Source organism: Taeniopygia guttata, chromosome Z (assembly GCF_048771995.1).
Source record: "Taeniopygia guttata chromosome Z, bTaeGut7.mat, whole genome shotgun sequence".
In the NCBI taxonomy this organism is placed as follows: domain Eukaryota; kingdom Metazoa; phylum Chordata; class Aves; order Passeriformes; family Estrildidae; genus Taeniopygia; species Taeniopygia guttata.
In genome coordinates, this window is record NC_133063.1 from 21,332,970 (window position 1) to 21,349,922 (window position 16,953).

Here is a 16,953-nt window from a genome sequence, read left to right on the forward strand (position 1 = left end):
CAGCCACACTTACAGTTTCAGTGCTGCCACTTCTCATGACTGTACTGATAGCCTGATAATAGTTTTCTAAAGTCACAGCTTCTGGGATTATTGCTTCTTGAATTTTAAATAACAGCAATAAAAATAAGTTTCTGTGTTGTTACTGTCTTCAGTTAAAATAGGAAGCTAAATAAGTGCAACCCAGATGTGCACAAAGTAACTCAGATGGTTTTTCCAATTTCTTTAAATTTTGAGGTAATGATTTTTAAACAAGAACTTTCACTGTTGAATTTAGAGTTTGGTGAAGGATGCTTACTATCACATAGTGCTGCAATTAATAGAAACAATTTTTTAACTTTTTCAATGCAACTAAACCCAGATTAGAAACACCAACTTATGTCAGTTGATGCAAAAACAGATGAAAAGCATCAGGACAATACAACTCCCTCAAGTGATGCAACCCCATCATAATACTGAGAAAAAGTCTTCTGAATTATGCTTTTCCCAGATCAACCCTCTTTTAGACTGAAATATGTTCTTGTGAACAGATTGTTATGCTTTAAGTCCAAATATCTAACTACTTCAAAAAGATCCTAAAGAAATTAAGTGTCTTTTCTGTTGTGAATTCAACTTTTGCTGAGCCATGAAAGTTGTGGTTATTTTAATTTGATGTGTATCTCTAAATATATTTTCTCAGTTTGTTTGATTTGCTGATTACTGCAGTAAAAATAGAATAAATTTCAGAAATAGATCAGCTAATAGGTAACAATTTTTGAAACTTTTGCCCACAATTTATGCAGCACAAGCATTAAAACAGATTGTGAGAAGGGATTGCTATGAAGATCCCTAAACAGTCACTTGCATTATTCCTGCAAGAAGTACAGATACAGCAGTTGGATCATGGGAGGAGTAATTTTCATTATTTACTTAGAAAATGAAAATTGTTATATAAATATATATATATGGAATTTAAGGTTTCTTTCTTGGTATGCATGAAAATGTATTTACTAGAAATCCAGAGGGATTCCAGCTTCATATAATGCACTTTCTATACTCAGAAATGGTTCTTAACAGTAACTTAGCTGGAGCCACAATGCAGAAACTCCTTTCTCGACAGAGACTTCATTAATACGAATAATAGAGGGGACCTTCACTTTGAAGGTAACAGGATTTTATTTTGTTCTGCTTGATTAAGAGCTTTGAGCATACTTATAGGTAATATTTTGAACTTGCTGATTTGTGAGAACCCCGGGATTGATTCGGGGCTCTCGTGTGGTGGTAAAGTCTCTCCTCCCACCCTTGCTCCCAAAGAAAAACTCCGCAGCCTCTTGTGGTTTGGTCTCAAGGCAGTTTATTGCTAGCTATCTAAAAGATTGTCTTCGCCCACCGCGGCTGCCTTGGTCAGCTGCTCAGGCAGAGACACACACACTCCTGACACCCTCACTGTCCGGTGTCTCCGTCGTCTCTCTCCCCACCCAGGGCTGTCGCTATCTTTTATATGATACATTACGTATTATATGTTTACAGATTTTCCCCAATACCTACTATCCATGTTACAATGTGCTTTTCTACTCTAAACCAATCTGTGAGTGCCAACATCACCAAGAACATGGAGGTAAGGAAGAAGAAGGAGGAAGAACAGGATCAGGCCCACTTTCCTCCATCTTAGAACTCCTGACCCCCCTGTACAAAGTAACACCCCCCTGTACAGGTATTAAAACCCCCCTGTACAATACTAAAAAATTTTACCCTCTAATTTGTGACTACTTTTACTATACCATCTAACCCTCTGTGACTGCTTGTTCCACCCTCAAAGTTGGTAATTCATTCCATGGTTCAAACTCAAAATCACAGCTGTTTTCAGCTGCTTGCCAGGGTCTAAAATGCTTCTGACCAAGGCCTGGAACCTCTAAAAATGTCTGAGGGACATTTTGGGTTCCGACACTGATTCAACTGGTAGGCTCTTTTTATCTTTGTTATTTCAGTTGTTTTTGGCAGAGGGAAAAATTAGGGAGATATACAAGGACAGATATCAGAGCAAACGTCACTGAGATTGATGTTCAAGCATGGCTTTCTCTGTTGAATCTCTCCTAGGGACTTGTGCATGATGCTTCACTTGGTAAAAAATAATGTCCCTAATTGGTGAACTTTCATTAAAGGTGTCAATGGAAAGAGAAATTACCAGGGAGAAAACCTACCTAGAAAGTCCAGATCATGGGTTGTCAATAAACTGTCTCTTTGTTATTTTGAGTTTGGCAAATTCTACAGTTCTTTATTTGTGGCCTTGAGTCAGTTTCTGGAAGGTTTAGGAAGTATCCTAAGAACTAATCTTTTTGATGAATTTGAAAAGTGGTGTTTTTTTTGGTTTGTTTTGGTCTGTAATGAAATATAGATATTATACCAACAGAGAGAATTTCATGTGAGTGACTGGAGAGTTAAGTCTTTTCTCTGCCATATTTTGAGACACTACTCCAGTCCACCAATTGCCTGTAATTCTGTGCAGCAACACCAGAGATATTACTGAATACCCTTGAAATCATAATGTAAAAATGTGGTTTTTGAGTTTTTTTTTCCTCCTCCCCACAGAATGTTTGTAGTAAATATTATGTATCACAGTCGTCATATGGGTCTGGATAGAATCCCCAAAAGGATGCTGAGGGAGCTGGCAGAAGAGCTCATCAAGCACCTTTCCATCATTTTTGGTCAGCCTTGCTTAACCAGGGAGTCTAAGTTAACTGGAGGTTGGCACATGTGATGACTCCAGTAGGACTGGAAAAAGGATCAAGGGAACTCTCACATACCCTCAGTGCTGGGGAGGCCATGGAGCAGATCACCTCTAGTGCCATCAGCAACAGGAGGACAACCAGGGCATTTGGTCCAGCAAGCCTGGGTTTAGAAGAGGCAGGTTCTGCCTGACCAACCTGATCTCCTCCTGTGACAAGGTGACCTTCTCAGGGCTGACAGAAAGGCTGTCTGCCTGGACTTTACAAAGCCTTTGACACCTTCTGCCGCAGCATCTCCTGGAGAAACTGGCTGCTCATGGACAGGACCCTGTGCTCTGAGGGAAGAACTGGCTGAGGGCAGGGCCAGGAGCAGTGGGACATGGAGGGACATCCAGCTGAGCTGGAACCAGTGGGGCTCCCATGGAATCCAAGCTGGGGCCAGGCCTGTTCAACATCCTCAGCAGAGTCTGGCTGAGTAAAGCGTTTTCTCTCTTCAAGCCTGGTCTTATAAGCTCTCAGAGATAAGCATAATACCTTTGATAGCTCAGCTAGCTCAGGTGGCATAAAAGAAGCAGGATGGCTCCTGTGACAGTGCTGGAAACAAAAAGTTTTAATTAAAGGCAAAAGTAAAAAAGCTCTTTACAGAGAAAAGCTGAGTTAGGGCAAAAGGTGATTTGCTTCTTTTTTTCTCTTCTTTTCTAGGGAATTGCTTAGGTGGGACTTTTTGGTTCCTGTCCAATTAGCTGTCCTTAAGTTTGAGGTGAAGTCCCCAAAGTTCTATGAGGTGTCTTTTAACCAAAGTGAGGAGAGAAACTTCTAGGCTTTTTTTCCTTTTTAAGGGGACAAAGGGTAACTTGTTTATTCCATCAACAGGGGCCAAATTCCTACAGATGAGGGCATCGAGGGTCCCCTCAGTCAGCTCCTGACAGCACTGAGCTGTGGATATGGATTTCCTAGAGGGCTGGGGGGCTCCGGAGAGGGTTCTGGACAGGCTGGATCCATGGGATGAGGCCAGTGGGATGAGGGACAACCAGGGGCAGTGCTGGATCCTGCCCTCGGGTCACAACAACCCCCTGCAGCTCCAGGCTGGGGGAAAAGTGGCTAGAAAAGGCCCTGGAAGTATTGGTGACAGCAGCTGGACATGAATCCAGGTATGCCCAGGTGGCCAAGAAGGCCAATGTCCCCTGGGCTGTCCCAGGCAGCATGGGACCAGACCAGGGCAGTGACTGTCCCCTGTGCTGACACTGCTGAGGCCACACCTCAGGTCCTGGGGGCTACTCTGGGCTCCCCATGGCAAGAAGGACATTGAGGGGCTGGAGGATGTCCAGAAAAATGGAGCTGGGGAAGGGTCTGGAGAATCAGGAGTGGCTGAGAGAAAGGGGTTCAGCCTGGGGAAAAGGAGGTTCATGGGAGGACCTTCTGGCTCTGCACAACTCCCTGACAGAATGTTGTAATTAGGTAGGGGTTCATTTCTTCTCCAAAGTGCCGAGTGATAGGACAAGAGGAAATAGACACAAGTTGTGCCAGGGTACATTTAGGCTGGATATTAGGAAACATCTCTTCCCTCAAATGGTTGTTAAGCTCTAGCACAGGCTGCCCAGGGCAGCATTATTGTCCTTAAAGAGATTAAAAAATATGTATATGTGGCACTCAGGGACATGGTTTAGTGGTGGGCTTGGCATTTCTGGGTTAGTGGCTGAACTCGCAGCCTTTCCTTTCCGACCTTAGTGAGCCCACAATTTCATGTTTAGTCTTAATGTGATATGAGGTCAGAATAATAGAGACAAGATGACAATAGAGCTGATTTAATTTACACAGAAGTTCTTGAATAATGCTGAAGCACTGAAATAAGACTTATATGAGGTGACAGACTGAGTAAGGATGTTAATACAGGGAAATTTTGACTATTTCTGATCTCTCTTGAGCTTCATGCTTGTCTGTTGTTCAAGACAAAACATCAAGAAAATTACTGTAAACAACCAAAGTTTAAAGAAAATTAGCTTCTCAAGCATGCAATAAGGTGTCAAGTAGGGCTATCAAAAGCCTAATTGGGTAGTTGGTAATGAGAACAGCTGGTTAAAAATGAGAACTAACTTCTAACGATTTTCATTGGAGCAGTGTCTAAGCACTGGAAATCCAATTAGACCACAAAGGGGATTTAGAATGAGGCACTCCAGCACTAAGCCTCAGCAGTGGTCTGAAAAAGCAGGCTAAAATTCACAAAGAAGACTGGGCTTTGAATGGACTTATTAAGGCAGGAAGGGAAGACTTCTCCTCCTAAATGTGTTGGATTTCCAGGTCCATGTCACTCAGATCTTAAGTGCTTATCTCTAATCTGGGTGAAGGTATTTCTCTTTTCAGAAAATGACAGCTATGTTGATTTTCCTGGAGTCAAATGCATAAAGCAGCTTAGTCAAGTCTTTGCAAGTTAGTGATGTGTCTGCTGTGATCAGTCAGTTTTTCTATTTCTACATCACATTCAATAACCAAAAATTTGGAGCCCTCAGACAGATGTAAAACCAGCACCTGTATTTATGTGCTGAAACCATCTTGAAAAAAAACCTTCAGCTGCCTCTCACCAGGGCTATGAACCCTGGCTTAAGAAAAGGAGAGAAAAACTTTTTGTGAGATTCCCAAGGAGGAGTTCTTCTAAGTATCAGAAATCTGCTATGACTAACACAACATTAATGGAGGGTGAGTGACTAACCTTTCCTGGATGCAGTTTGGAGATATTATTATTTCCGCTTTTGTGTAAATCTCTAAGTAAAAGAAATAAAAGCCAGTTAGATGGTGTACTCTCAACAATAAAATATGCCCTAGCGTGAAAAAAAATTAACCCCCAAACTTTTAGTCTTCTACCCATCTAGCAATAGACACAGATTTTGATTAAAACATTTGCTTTGGAGAAGCTATTAGCAGAATAAGAAATGAATAATTAAAAAGGATTAAATGTACTCATAAAGAACATAAACAAATCTATTCCATGAATGCTTAGCCTCAAAGTTATGATGAATTGATTTCATTGCAATGTAGATTTCCAGAGAGAATGCCTTTTTCTCCTTGTTGACAACAGAAGCAGCCTAGACAAGTTAGTCAGATTCTGGTGTTACTGTCTTATAACAGTGTTGAATCTGATCCTGTGCAGAAAACACATTTTAGAGATAAAGATAGTTATAAAATTAATAAGAAATTCATGGAAAAATTAGAGTAATTACAGTACACTTGTAAATATAAGGTGTTTTCTGTAAGTCTTTTGCCTGTTATGTGACCATAATTTTTTTTCAGCATCCTATTTTGTAGGCATTTCAAACAAGTCCATTCCACCTTATCTATTGCTGAGGAGATGCATGACCTTCCTGCACAAACACACACACACACACACACACACACATTTACTTATGTTCACTGGGGAATAAAAACTCTGGAAGAAAATTTCTGCTTAGGATTATTGTGAGAGTTTATTCTAGCTGAACAAATTCTACTTCTATTTAGTAGTGACATTTCGTGCCTTCAGCTGCTCATATTGGGTAATCTGCTGTCAGTAAATCAGAGAAGCTGTCCTGCTTTCTATTCCTACCTTACTATAGAAATTGACAGAACTGCTTTACCTGATTACTTTTCCACACTTCTGTGTATGAGAATAAAAATAATTTGTTTAATTAATTAGTGCCTTCTAATAATAGATGAGGGATTATTCTGCATTAAACTGTAGTTGCCATTGTTTGTGAATTTAAATTCCTTTCCTCTCTATTTTTATTTCCTTTGAGATTTGAGTTGCAGAATTGAGGACAAGGGAGGCAGTCTGGAAAAGCTGAAGGTTTTCTGCTGAGGACTCAGGAGAAACATGAGTTTAGAGGTAGTTTGATAGAAGACTTTTTGCTTCATCTCCTGCTAAAGTTATGTTTAAAATGGAGTCAGAAGTCCTGTTGTAGTGAAGAGATTGTACCTGCAAACGACCATTGCAGCTGAAAGCTGCTGTTCTCTCAGATGTGCAGGGTGAACCGTTCTTACCCACATTCAGCACCAATTTGGTGAGATGTGTGAAATGCCTGGCTCTAACAGTTCAAATATTTCAGTTTTGCAAACAATGTCAATCTTTATTTAAATGGGTATGCAAGTGCACTTATAACTCATTGAATGTACTGATTTGACAAACCTATAGTTTCTCAGAGTTCTAAAAAACTGACAGTGACCTCTTCATGTACCACTCCTGCTTCCAGTGCGCATTTTTGCTTGAAGCTTCAAAGCAGCAAAGTAAATTGTATGCAGCAGCTGTGACCTGTGGTGTACAAAGAAAAGTTCCTGGCACTCTGTTTCCTGAGTTTTGGGCCTGAATTTTTATATCATGACATAAAGGGATCAGGGTTGACATTTCTCTCTTTATGGAAGAGAGATATACAAATGCAGGAAATCTGGCGGTGTTATCCCTCTCCTGGATAGAAAACAGTTCTTGTTTTTCCATATTCTCATCCAAAATTTGCTACTACTTCTGAATTGAGAGAAAATACTTCAAGAAATTCTGGATGATCCTAATTATATTTAAAGTTCAGAATCATGGGCACTATAAACTATTCCTATTCAGTCCCACGTTGGCAATAAATTTTTCAGAAAGGCTAAGGTCACGATTCTTGACAGGACTTAGCAAAATAGTTTGTCATGTGGAATTTCTGTTTAAATTTGTCTCTAAATCTCTCTACTATTCTTGCATGCAATGTCACAATTAACAGCTGAACCCTTGGTTCAGAGGATTTGTGTAAGTGAAGCTTTCTTCATGAGAATACCTAAAAAACAAGTCTGTATATAATTTTTTAAGCAGGTTTATTGCTTTTGTCAGTGCATATTTATGAAGCACTTTGTGAGGACAAAGAAGCCATACTGTGAGTACAAGCAGCCTTGAATTACATGAGAATGGGATTTTCCAAAAGTCTGTGTCTTTCCAAACCAGAGAAAAACAAACAGGAGAGTAAATGTAATAACAAGAGCAATGTCATTTAACATCTGGCAGTAGCATAATGTGCATTATGGCAACATGTTTACACTTGGGAGCCAAAAACCAAGAAGTCCACAGTTGCTACAAGCATTTATGCATGGATTTACAATCACTGCTGGAAATAATTCCATGAAAGCCAGTTAGTGTTTGTAGAAAGGGGATCTTAGTTTGCCATTTTTGTAATATTGCTTCTAAAATAACAAGGGAGGTTGCTTTCAGTCTTGAGTTTCTTTTATTTTGTAATTAGGTGAATAAAGAGAAGAAAAAAAAAAAACAAAAAACAAAACCAAAATGATCACCTTTCCTTTGCTTACAGCATTGTATTTTCTCCTGATCACAACAGGGTGCTTTTCAGAATAGCCAAATATCTTCTGGAAAAAGAAACAGTCTCATATCCAATATTTTAAAAAGTGATATGTGCAGCCTGTCAGTTGCCAGAAGAAGAGCTACAAACACTGCAAGGGAGAGATATGAAGCTAGCAGGAAAAAAAAGGATATAGCAACCAGTTTACCTTGTCTAATGAATTCTGAACAATACATTTCTGTCTACTGTAGGTTGGTGCTCTTAAGTATATGAGTCATACAATGTTATAAGGAAAATTCTTGTTCCACTCCTGCTGATATTTTATACCTTAGAGATCAACAGATATAATGCTTTTTGATTCAAAGCTCCTCAATTTCCACTTTTATATGCCTGTAATATTTGAATTTTTGGAGAAGTTGTGAGCAGATTTTTGTCAGGTTTGTACTTAATCCTGAGTGGGATAGGCAAGGTAGATCATAGACTCATAGGTGGAAAGGACCTTAAAATTATCTTGTTCCACTGGGAAATGTTTCCTGTAGATATGATTCATCAAACATGATGTTGTATTTTTTAGTAAAATGTCCCCATTCAGCAGTTATTACATCCTGAAGAATTGTGAGTCATCTGCTTGGATTTTTTTTCTCAAGCTATTAATTCTCAAGTAATTAATATTAAGGAAGTGTGTGTTTATGTGTATCACACTGTCATGTGTGTGTTCAAAAGTACTTCTTATGTCTACTAAGTTTTTGTCAAAGAAATTAGGAGAGAAAATGACATTACTACACTGCCCATTTTTTTCCTTTTATCTCAGGAACTGGACTAACATCTCTACCAGCATGTCATGGATGATACGTGTACCACTGGTGTTATTTATATATATTTTTCCAAACTTGACTTTTTACATCAAATATGAACTCACGTATTTGATTTCTTTAAGCCGCGCCAAGAAGCCTCAACAAAGACTGGGGAAAATAATTTTTCAGTGCAATGGGAACACCTCAGTGAGTTAGACTTTTGCCTGAAGATCATGAAAAAGTGCTGGGAGGTAATTCCAAGCAAAATTATTGTGCTAAGGATGCCTGCTGCTCATTGTTGGAAGATTTGTGAGGAGGATTGCAAGTCTGTTTTGTTTTGTTGTGTGGCCACTTAATTTAAAACTTAACATTTTAAGGAAGAAAGATGGAGTCACTTTGGCAGAATCATGTCTTCAGTATGTTATCTGCACTCTGCAGTGTGATGAAGACCAATTTTATTCTCAGGAAACATTTACCACCATTGTTTTATTGTTTTTTTATTGTTTTTGTGGAGTTCTTTTGTTTGTTTTGATTTGTTTTGTTTTAGGGTTTTTGTTTTGTTTTGTTTGTTTGTTTTTTGCTTGGATTTTGGTGGATTTTCTTCTCTCTGTGTGAAAACTGTTCCTTTTAGGATATTCTTAATGTCATGAAATATGGGGAGATTTTTACAGAGAACATATTCTAAAAGGTGCTGTTGGCAACCACTTTTCATTTATCAGCACAAGCAAAATTAGGTGGAAATTCACAGTTTCTGGTTTCTGATGATGACTAAAACTGTTACAGAGCTATGAAAATATGTTCCTCTGCCCTACAGCATTAGTCAACTACTTCAGACATATCTCCAACAGAGAAAGCCTTTCAGATTCTTCATCTAACTAGGGATGGCTTCTGCATGTTACTGCATTTACATTTTTCAGTTATTGGCCTAAGATTTCTTTTTCATAAGATTTTAGTCCTGCCTTTAATTGCTGTTGATAAATTAGCAGTGTCTTCCAAGCCAGCTCAGGAATCTTAATGCTCACTTTGTTTGCTTAGGGCTTTTCCCCCCTTCAAGTTTATCAGGTTTGCCTGTTAATTTTCAGTTAAAATCCACATTTCTATGTTTGAAACCTTCTGCAGCAAGGCTAAATAACAAAAACTCTTAAAATGTTTTAGGCAACTATTAATATTAAAGTATCTCCCAACATAAAGAATGAATCACAGTCCTGCTGAAGCTGTTAGACAGGTCTAGGTAATACAAGTTTCTTCAGCAAGACTTCTGTAAAGGATGTGTTGAAAAGGTTATTTCTTTGTTTCAGATATGTTTTCCTTTTGTGATATTTCTACCATTGCACAGCAATGTACTAAGAAAAAAGATCTTTAAAGTCAAATTATAAATAACTCTAACACTTGCAAGCTTTCTGTCAGTCACAAAGATTTTTTCTTGGCATTACCTTCTGCTTTCAAGGATGTCTGGGACAGTTTGCTCTTTCTTTCTTTCTACATTTTCAGAAGTTGACCTTTAGGCTGTCAAGTGCTGAACTTCATGAGCAGTTGTAATCTTGGAAATGCTCTTTTAGGCAAAAATACCATTGACCCTTTGCAGCCTGGTCTCTCTCCATTGACAAAGAACATAAATGTGAGGAATTGTTATAGAACTGGGTAGCAAAAATGAAGACTTCATGTCTTTTTCAAATAGCCCTAACTGTGAAGACAAAATAAACAATTTCTTATGTTAATTTAATCTTTGTTTTACATTTGAGGAGAGGTGTTGCTGTTATTGAGCATGAATTCACATTTCTATCAAAAAACTCTTGGTAAAATCCCTTATCTTCTACTGCATGTAAAATGAATCATAGAATCATGCTGGGTTGGAAGGTACCCACCAGGATCATTAAATCCAGGCCCTGTGCAGGACACGCCAAAAAACACAACTTGTGCCTGAGAGCATTGTTCAAACATTTCTGGAACTCAATTCTATATGACAGTGGTATAAAATTTGGGTTCACATTTTAACACAGGTGTGTGTAGTGTGTTTTTGCAAGTATGTGTTTGCATTTGTATAGGCGTATATATATTTTTATGTATAAGCTTGTATATGTATATATATTCCTCATAAACGCAGATGAGGACAAAATGAGTGTTACTATTCTCATACTTTGACTCTAGTTTTATAATACTGGAATATCTTGCAGGAATATCCCTGTTGTAGGCTGATTATCCACTCATCATCAGGATATTTATTCCCCAGAGTCCCAAAAGCCTGGATTATGTCTGTTCCTTCTGAATTTTCATGCAACAGAACTAGGTCTGCCAGGTGGGATATTGATTGCAGGGGAATTTATGCTCTGGCTAGTGATGTTCCTGTTTACAGGGAGCTATTTTACCTGTTATTTCTAGGTAGCATCTCAGTAGCTTTCAGCCAGAGAGAAATCTGATACTGCTATTTTTATTTGGTATTTTAAGTAATAGTGGTTTGCATTTTTCCATGTAGGAATTTAGACCTGTAATGGTTCTAAGCCTATTTCTCAGAAGGTCCTGGCCTTCATTAGTTTTATTTTAATCTCTGTAAGTGGTTTTTGTACTTGCATATCCATTTTTCATGTGACTGTCTGCCTTTCTAATATCTTCACATTCTTGGAGATGCTGTGACAAGCCTACTTCCAGGCTGTGGGCTAACGGTGGCAGTTCAACGACAGTGAAAGGCCAGGGACATATCCAAGTCACCAGCATGTTTCTGTGTGGAAGGGGAAACAGGCAAAACATGTGATGAGAACTCTGCCTTCAGGCAATCTCTTTTTAAATTATTTTAAAAAAAAATTTTCCCCAAAGCAAAGATAGAGCTCTCTGCCAGAATCAATGACATCAGCCTGGAAGGGCAGCACAGCCACTGAGCTGGAGAACACTGTCTGTGGATTTAAGTTGTATGAGGCTTTGTCCAAATTTTTTCTGCAAAGGAAAGACTTTCCACAACTCAGGTTATTCAGAACTGAAAGCGGGGGAGCAAAGTAGAGGCTATGTCTTTGCAACAGCCTTTCTGCAAAATTTCAGCTGTGATTTGCTGTGATTCATTGCAAGTCTTCTCTTGATATGGCTGAAAAATTTGCATGCAAAAAGACCCTAGAGTTTGAGTCTTTACATAGATTCTGCAGTCTGTCTTTGGACTTAAGGCATATAAGGAGAATATCGGATTGAATTTGTACTCTTCTGAACGTATTTATTTTGATGCAATTCCTTCCTATTCCTTTCCTTGCCCTTAGCTTGGGATAGACAGCCAAGCTGCTGAAAGGTACAGATAATTAATTCCTATTAATTAAAGAAATGGAACATCAATGCTTATCTTTGGAAGTATCTACAGTGTGAATAATCAGTTTGGTTTACTACTCCAGATTTGGATAACCCTTGTCACTGAAATGTGCAACTTTTGGAAGACCAGACTGGAGGCTGAGCATGAATTTCTTACTGAACAACTTCTCTGAAGGTTGTCTTAAACAGTAGATGCAGCATCTCTGTAAGAAATATCTTGGCATTTCTTATTTTTGCTTTTCCTCCCTTGACTTTATTTTCCTTTTGTGTGGCCAAGGATCTCAAAGGGCTCTATATATGACAGCTTTTTTCAGTGCCAGGCTGTCAACTCCCACAGCTTGTGCCCACAGCTTGTGCACACAGCTTTTGCCACTGTCAATCTTACATGGTCTTGAAGAATCATCATATAGAAATATAATCCCTGTTTTTTTTCATTCCTTATTAAAAATAAACTTCACAAGAAGCAAGGCTTTAAGCATCCACAAACAGCAGCAGCTCAAGGAAAATATTTGCTTACCAAAGTATTAAATGAGGAGTAATTGCATGTCCCAAACTGTCCATTACTGCTCAGATATTATGTAGAATGTTGGTTTGTTTTTGGTTTGATATTCAGCTGTGGTTTTGGGGGTTTTATTTGGTAGATTGTTTATTGGTGGTGTTTTTTTTGTTTGTTTGTTGCTGTTCTTGTAGTTGTTGTTGTGGCTTTTTTGTTGGTTTGGTTTGGTTTGTTTGTTTGTTTCTTTGTAATGTTACATGTCCTGAAAACTGAATTCTCTAAATGTGCATGTTATTTCCTAAAGCTACCAAACCATGCAGAGTGGAAATGAAGATTTTTCTCACATGGTATGATGAGGCTGACTATACCTGTGCTGTTCAGAAGCACTAATATCTTCATCTAGCTAGAATTTTATCTCTTGTTACCAGCCAATAACAGGAGATTATCTGGAACCTTTTTGTGAAGTCAAAATCAGACCAAAAGGAAAAAAAAAAAAAAAAAAAAAAAAAAAAAAGGCGATTTGATTTGTATCACCCCAGCATTTTTCATTATGGTACTTCTCTGTAGCTGCTTAGTGAAACTGATAACTTTCTTTTGACAGCAAGCTTCTGGTACTAAATGTGGAGGAGATGGTATCCTTTCTCTGAACATGTCTATTTTAAGCAAGTTTGACAGGAATAAGAAAAATGATTAAAGAAAGCAAAAGAAGCATGTCTTGTGTTAAGTTTTGGGCAATTCTCTTGCTAATGTGACACATAATTAGTAGTTTCTAAAGAGGCTCAGAGTATGTGAAATTGGTGTTGGTTCTGTGCCACCAGAAAAATGTGTCACTTGGGTGGAAAATCGAGTCTTTCAGACTCAACTCTACTCAACTGTCTACAGAAATCTGACCAAAAAAAGTGCAGGCTGGACTATGTGGTCATGAGGCTGCTACAACCCATTGGTTTTTAGTTTCCCTTTAAGGCCTGTCGTTTGAAAACCTGTGCTAGCCATGAAAGGATGTCTGATTTCCTATCACTGTCACAAAAACAGATAAAATTTCACTTGAACCATTTAGAGCACTGCTCACTCTGCTCCAGATTCTGTGTTTTTTTTACTTGATGGGCTATTTTGTGGTGTAGGTGAATGAGGCTTGGCACTACTGACTTCAGAAATGGTATCTGTATGATGGAATTTCTTGAGATTGGGAGGAGTTTCAAGGATGAACTTCCATTTGCAAAAACATACATGTTTGAGGCTATTAGTAAATTTGGGAGTGCTTTCTAGATTGCATGGCTTTTATGCTTTTCTGAGAACATTGATTTCTAAGGGAACAAAATAAGGTGGTATGGTTAGTGTAAATATTTTTGTTAGAAGCAATTTCACTTTCAAAGTAACATGTAAGTTTTCCTTCCCAGAAGTTTATATTTCAATAATTTATTTTAAAATCAAATTAAATTATTATTTTCTTGGTGATGTCTCTTTCATCATATTAAAAAGGCAAACAATATAAAAACAAAAGCAAATGTATCCATTTATTCCAGAGGCTCTATTAAAAGTAACAGTAAATTATAACAGGAGGATGATGGCAGAGACAGCATAAATTTAATTAAAAGGCAACATTATACACTGCCTGAAGGGTGACTTTAGCATGATGTGTCACTAACAGGAGGAAAGCCCCCCCAAAAACCAAAATATCAGACTTTTCCTTAAAATAGACACTGTATGTACAGATGTGTATGTGTTTCTATCCAAGAGTAGGTATTCAGTTAAGGAAATTAAACCATGATAGAAATAAAATTGAGAAAATTGAAACATTAGAGTTCTCTTTTGACTATCTAATAAATTTTTTAAAGTATTAAAGGTAGCTTAGAAAATCTATACTTCATATAGAACTGAAGTACAGAACCTGCTAATGCTTTTATTTCCAAATATATGTACTTTCAAGGAAACGACTATGCTGTCAGGACTTTGCAATTCTTTTTCCTCTGAAATTTTAACCCTTTCAAGACATATTTCACGTTAGAATTTTTCTAACCCCTGTAGAAAGTCTTGGCTTTTAATATTACACTTTTCTCTTAAAAGAGTGGGTTTAGTATTAAGACCAGACTGTCTGAGAAAAGGTGGCACACTAATTTTAACCACTTCTCTAATTTATACCAAATTTGTTAAATTAAAGCAAACTTTTCCCCAAGAATTGCAGAAGAATTAAAAATTATTTGATAATGTAGATAAAGTCTGTACCGCTTCTACTAAAGGTGCCTTTAAATTGGATTATTTTCCTGTTTCTCAAAATCTGGATGCTGCTTCCACCTTGAAACCCAAGCAGAAGTTTGTAGGTTGCTGTTTAGATGTTTGAAAGGATCATTTGCAATTTCTCTCAACTCCAACAGAGTCTTAACTCTATACAGAGTGTAGCTAAAAAGGAAAAGAGGCAGAGGAATTCTGATATAATGTGATAATATGTTATCCATGCTGCACAGACCACTTTTGAACTTGCAATGACTGACTGCTTGGTATTTTCATCACCCTTATTTATTTTTTCCCCCTTTATTAAATTTGGGTTTTTTATTTATTTATTTATCTATCTATCTTTTGAAGAACTACCAAGCTTGTGTAAGTAACCAAAAAAGGAAGTACTTTTCTGTTCTTTGTGGACTGTGGCAGCTTGATTGAAGGAGGAAAGAAGAAAATTTCTTTCAAAAAGACAGAAAAATGAAAAAAATGAACCACAAGCACAAAAAAAGGATGTCACAGATTGGAAGTGCGGCAGCTATTTTGATAATATTCAGAGTCTGGATGTTGAGCTGTCTGGATGTGTCTGAAGTGTTCTGAATCTTGAAAATCCTGGTAAAACCTAAAATTTTTATGAAAACATGGACTCTGACTCAAAATTCCAGCCCAGTTAAAATTTTGTAATGGCTAAGGCAAGCCTATCTGTGTGATCCCCATAGAAACTTCTGAGACCACTCAGGCCTAGCTTTACTTTGCTTCTCCTGCAGCCCAGTATGACAATCCCATTGTCACCAGTGGCAGCAGAGCTTGGGTCCTTCCAGAGGCTTTCTGAGCAGCCTTTCCTCATCACTGCAGTGTGGGAATGTTGCTGGCAGAGGTGAGAATCAGCACTGGGCTGATCATGTGCAAACCCAAGGTAGTGAAAAAGGCGCTGCGAAAACATATCAAGATCTCCTCTCTTGTGAACCTGCAGAGACCCAAGAGTATATGACTACAAGTAATAAAAGCTTTACCATCAGGTTCTTCCCCTAATTACCACTGGGTACTGAAGCTGGGCCTTAACTCATTAGTATTCATATAAAAATTTCAAATGCAGGGTCTGCCATTATTAAAACCTGATGCCCAGGTTGTTGTTCATTAATCCTTGAGACTGCAGTGTTCTGGGGCTTCATTTTTTAAGACTATTTATGAAGCATCACAATGTTGTCAATGTATTAATTGGCTCATGCAAGAATAGGCTCCAAAGATTAATAACTTCATGATAAATGTAGTTCTGGGAGGAGAGTTATTGCAATATTCTTATTCTAATCACCAAAGTTAATTATAGTTTTTGCTTTCCAAGCAGTGTAGGAAATTATATAAAATAAAGTTTCCAGCATGAGTCAGTTCTGAGAAAATTCACCTGAGGAACTAAGGTACCTTGGGATCCTTAATGCTCTAGGAGCTGTTACAGTGAAAACACAGAAATTAGGAACTGGGCTTACAAAACAGCCGTAGCATAGCAAAAAGCTAGGGAAAAATAGTATGATTTCCTGGCTTTATTATTTGGGTTATTTGAATAGATTACTCAGCTTCCTTCCTGCTTAGTGATGACCGTAGTCTCCACTTTATGATGCTGATTATTCTTTCTCTGAGAGGTCGTTTTATGGCATTGCTGTCTTGCATGCTCCTCTTTTTCCATCTTTTGTCATAGGTAAGCTAAAACCTATGCAAGAACACATCCTCCATAATTATCTGTGCTGTTCATATACTTGGGAGATATTTATTGGTTTCTGATGCTTTCAGGTCTCTATGCAACACCTTGTGATGGTCTCTGGACTATTACAATGCAAAGTCATGATTTTACTCCTCTAAGGGAGAATTGCTGCTGAGCTTGTTTCCCTCAGAAATGGTTTTAACTTTTGGCTACTTCAACACTATTAGTCAATAAACATATTGTGAGGGCTGGCTGCTTCCCCACATCCACAGTTGAAAAATGAATGAAATAATTCTGATATTGTTGAAAGCCACACCTGCAGGGAAATCCTTATAATGAGCATTTTGGATATAGAAATGACACCTTTATCTCTCTGAGTTTGTGCATTTCTCTGGAGGTAAAAGAGAAATTGCATTTTGGTAATAAAATCAGATTTTGCAGTTTTTTCAGAAGATTGTTCTTCTTATGATCA